General features: G+C 36.8%; 1 pseudogene; it reads left to right on the forward strand.

Moving 5' to 3' along the window:
- The first annotated feature begins 915 nt into the window (after positions 1–915).
- LOC107042818 lies at positions 916–3560 on the forward strand (annotated as a pseudogene).
- Positions 3561–5175: the final 1615 nt, after the last annotated feature.

The following is a 5175-nucleotide window of genomic DNA, read 5'->3' on the forward strand; positions in this document are numbered from 1 at the left end:
GAAGTGGTCTAATACCCGTGAACTGTTATCACTCAATGAGGTAAAATATAAATGCATGGAGTTGATAATTCAAGAGGAAGAATATGTAATTTCACTACTCCACAGGGATCCTGAGTAAATTCCATCTCTTGGAAATGCTGGAATGATTAAATTCACATGGTTATCGGAGAATTCGTGTAAATGACTGACATTCTTTGAAACTAAAAAATTTATATTTCTGAGAATTAAAATTTGAATGCCTTTGTAGATTTTACAACATTAATTCATCAACTATTGATCATTGAAATTGAACTGTTTAACAAATATACAGAGAGCACTAGAATACATTCAAATTGTTATAAATCGATTAGAATAGACTGGATGATTAATTTAAAAAGCTATCAATATTATCATTGAAACCACTTATTTTAACTATTTTTTGCCTCCTGACAGTTCAAATTTACAACTTCTTACAGGAGCTTCTCTAAAAATAGATCTCACACTCCTTTATAATAATTTACTCATTCACTCAATCAACTAACTACGATTTTTAAATACTCAGATAGTCTTTCAGGATCACTTGAATTTTTAAATAATAACAAAAAGAAGAATAAACAAGATGAAGAACGAATTTATTATTGATTCCACATTCCACTTGAAAGAACCCAGTTTTTTGCATTTTTTTCAGTCTGTTTGGGTCTATAAACCAACAATCAATGTAAAAATATGTCACACTCCTTTATCATAATTTTTTCATTCATCCAATAAACTAATTGCGATTTTTAAATACTCAGATAGTCTATCAGAAGTACTTGAATTTTTAAATAACAACAATAAAAAGAATAAACAAGATGAACTATAAATTTTTCATTCATTCCACATTCCAATTGAAATTACACAGTTTTTTTTTGCATTTTTGAGGCTATAAACTAACAATCGGTGTAAAAATATATGTCATACTCCTTTCTAATAATTTTCTTATTCATTTAATCAACTAAATGCGATTTTTAAATGCTCAGCTAGTCTTTCAGGAGCACTTGAATTTTTAAAGAATAATAATAAAAAAATAAACAAGATGAACAACAAATTTATCATTGATTCCACATTCCAATTGAACCAAAGACCGTTTTCATGCACAAGTCACTGCAGTTGCAATGTGAACGACAGTTCAGGATACGAAAATAAGCGGACGGACCCGACCGATGCATGTATCAGTGGAGGGGACGGTGTCGTGACTTCATGAAAGTGAGGGGGGGTAGGTAGCATATGTAGTCAGTGGCGTACGGTACAAGGTGGACGATCTTGTTCTTTCGCTCTGCTCTAAGCCATCTACACTAAACAATAATCACCTTTCCGGTAATCGTGAATGGAGAAAAGAGTAAATTTGGTGGAAGTGAGAGACGGAATCAATTGTTCGTGTTGTGAGAAGACGCTTGTGGCGTTCATTTGGCAACGCCATTAAATTTTTTAGACCGCCATTTTGATTGTTTTCGTGGTCCCACGAACAAGTGTACGTGTACAGGATATTCACCTACACGTAATTTACAGCGTTTCACGTGAGTTCATGTTTTCACTTACTGAACATATTTTTTTTTCATCCATCGGCAGTGAAATATTAGTTTTTCTCAATGAATGTGAAAAAAATGAGATCATCAAATTAACCTAAAAATCAGAGTGAACAACGTTCACTCAATTGAAATTATTCTTTCTCATATTCTAGACAATGAGTGATCAAGGCACAAATAATTATCCCTATCGTCTCGTCGAATTTGTGGGAGAACTCACTGACGATGGAAAGAAGGTCATTGAAGTCGTACTTGATGGGTGGATCCAGAAAAAAATTGACGTAACATTAAAGGATTTCTGCTACTATCCTCCTAAGAAAGATTGGATCAAAGTTTCAAAATGGCCCAAAGAAGAACGCCCCTTCAACGCTTCGTGGGAAATTTATGAGATTGAAATTTTGGGCAAAGCAGGTGGATTTTATTCTCATTAGTTTGGATACCACTTTTTCCAAATTATTTTTGCATCATGGAATAATCTTTTTTCCACAGCAACAATCGAAAAAGCCCAGAAAAAACTCGAGAAACTCTATAAGACTCGCTCAGGCCTAGAAACTGATTCTGAGTTAGAGAGTGTCGACTGAGAACTCAGCATTACGAAGAAACGAGCTTCAAGTGTGCTGAAGACTTCTCATTCTCTCGAGAATATTGACGAAGAGTCAATTGTTCTTCCCCCAAAGCGATCTTGCAACACTGTTGATCCCCAGAGTGATGGAATTCTGGCTCCAATACCCAGTACCTCAAGAGATGCAAACTCGATGGGACCAGTGAAAGGTATTTTTTAATTGTTTTATCCAACCTTTCTTTTCGTAAAATATATCAGACTATTTTTCTTCTTCTAGTCACGAAAAATGCCTCAGATAGGGTACATCCTAGAGTTCAGTTCTAGGACCATCTACTAAAGATACGAGAAAAGAACGAAGACGATCCTGTTAAAAGTAAATGCTCGAAATTCAATAGTAGAAAAAGAACATAAAACGACAAATCAAAATTCATCAATTTTGCTCACAACTGTGTATTCTTTCCAGTGTTTTTTGCTGACTACTTGGATACATCTCTAGCCCTTTTGTCTTATGATTATAAATCGGAGTTACACAACCTCAGGAGATGCCATCAATTGGATATGACTAATCATACAAAAGAATTGAAGCAATCCATGAAAACTCCCACGTTGCCTCTTGGAGAGAAATTTGTTTTGGTACAAGATAAATTAGGGATGAAAATTCCAGTCGATACGCTAGAGGATTTTGAGAAATGGGAAAACATGTTGGATTTGAAAAATGCTGAGAATGTGGAGGAAGTGACTAAACCTCGAGCTGCCTTGGTAATTAGTTTGGATTATTAACGGATTAACCATCAGATTCAATTCTTTAATCATTCTTCATATATTTTCCAGATGGAGTTTATGGCTAATGAGACTTCGGAGTCAAATGACTTTGTGGCAGACACCAAAAAAATTCTCTTCCACTTCATCAAAAAGCCTGTACAACTCCTCTACAGTGGTGCTGGTCGTGCAACACGAGGAGTTGCGAAGAAGAATTTCAGCAGAACGATGAGTTACGAGTGCATGAGAGGTTCGTTTATTAGATTTTGTCAATTTCCATTTCCTGCAAAATGTCCCTCGACCTTTTTTTCCTCAACACGCGGGTTTCAAAAATATTTACAGGATAAACTGTAAGTTCGTTGTCAAATTATCAATTGTGTCATCATCTCTGTAATGAGGGATGTTACGAGAGAACGTCAAAAGATCTTTTTTGTTGGAATTTCCATGAATTACAAAAAATGTTTTTGGAAATTTCCCTCTGAATCCATCGCTATTCAGAATACTCGCAGTAATTATAATTATAATCGTGACACATTATCCAATTGATTCTTTTCTGTGCAGACTTTCTCAAAGCCAAGTACAAGAAATCAGAGAAAGAAATGAAAATATTGACAACAAGCAGTGACTGGTTATCAGCTGCATCTGATCGAGATGGAGGAGCTGCTGAGAGAAAAAGAGCTCGACACTCAGCTTAATATTCATTCAAGGGAGCATCTCCAGTATTCTTACCTCATCATATTATTTCATTATTTATAACTATTGTAACGAAATATTCTGTATTGTTCAAACGGAAAAAAATATATGTATTTTTTAATTGAATAATATGACTTTTTATTGTAAACGATAGATTACCAGGCTCGGTTTAATCTAAATTTCCAAGCTTGGCGGAACCAAATCATTAGGCTTGGGCCAATCCAAAATGCCAGGCTTCAAACAATCGTATTTTCCAAGCTCGGTCCAAGCTACATTACCAGGCTTGGTCTAAGCTTAATTCTAAGGCTTGGATCAAGCCTCAGTCCTAGCTTGAACCAATGTTCCATTTCAGGATTGATATAGGCTTGGATACCAAGCCTCGGACAGGCTTGTCTAGTCCTGGTCCAAGACTTGACCAGGCCTGGGCCAGTTGTTAATCCTCACCTGGGTGGCAGTAGAAGTCATAAAACTTGGGTAGAAGTTAAATATCCTCAATGATACTCCCGTGTCAGGTAGTAAGTATGGCTCCGAGTGAGGGTTCGGGTGTGTCACCTGGGTAATTGTTTTTTATTTGTATTCTTTAGTCTTTAATTATTCTCGATATATTGAGAATTGGATAGTCCTCCTGGGCAAAATATATTTTTTCAATCTGAAGAAAATATGAAATTAATTAAAATGTTTCGAAAAATAATGATATAAAATAGACTTGAAGGAAATAAGCATAATTAACCTTCTGAGTTAAATAAACGCTCCCAGGATTCCTTCGGATTAAGTTAGATTTGTCTAGTGCCTTTTTTGTTATAAATGTAGTTGACACTTCTTTCAAATAGGGTAAGCTACCCAGTAGATGGACACTGCCCTATAGATGGACGAGCTACTTTTGGATAGGAAATTACGCAAAAAAACACTGAAATGTGAATTGTTGCTTTGAATTTTCACTGACTGTTGTGATTTTTAACCCCTGAGTGACAATTTTTTTTCGATGAATTTTTTTTTCATTTGCTAAAAAACAAACGTCGATCTACTGGGCGGTTTTCTTAGGCGTCCATCTACTGGGCAGTTTANAGTCGACAGGAGTCGCAGCCAGAATAAGTGAGACCCCAACAGAGGTGGGGGGCCACGGTCGATTCTAACGGCTGGGCGAGCTGCCTGTGCCGGTAACTCGGCAGTAGGGCCAGAAGAAGAATATCCATGGATTTTTGGAGTGGGGGACAAGCATATGAGTGGGAATTACGTAGAGTGGGGGTATCCTGGGCAGGGAAAACATCTGCTAGAAGCCCTATAGCAGTCCCGCTGTCACAGGGGTAGGTTCGAAGGGGGGTTTATGTCCTCCTTGTCCTCAATGTTTACTTTATGTTTTTCCGTTGATTCATTCGCCCGCTAATTAATATTAAGGGATGAGACGAGGACTTTTCGATGGAGAATTAGATTCCCCATCTATCAACCCCCGTTTCATCCCTTAATCTTTGTTATAAAAAAATTAAAACTGCGACGAAAGTCACGGTGCTATGAGAAACCCAATGGTCTGTCGGCGCAGAGTGCCACCCCAATAATTCGCCCGCCATTTAAAAAATCATCTCTCCCCTCCTAATTAACATTAAGGAATGAAACCAACGC

Source organism: Diachasma alloeum, unplaced genomic scaffold (assembly GCF_001412515.2).
Source record: "Diachasma alloeum isolate Michigan unplaced genomic scaffold, Dall2.0 Dall_scaffold_00523, whole genome shotgun sequence".
Taxonomy (NCBI): domain Eukaryota; kingdom Metazoa; phylum Arthropoda; class Insecta; order Hymenoptera; family Braconidae; genus Diachasma; species Diachasma alloeum.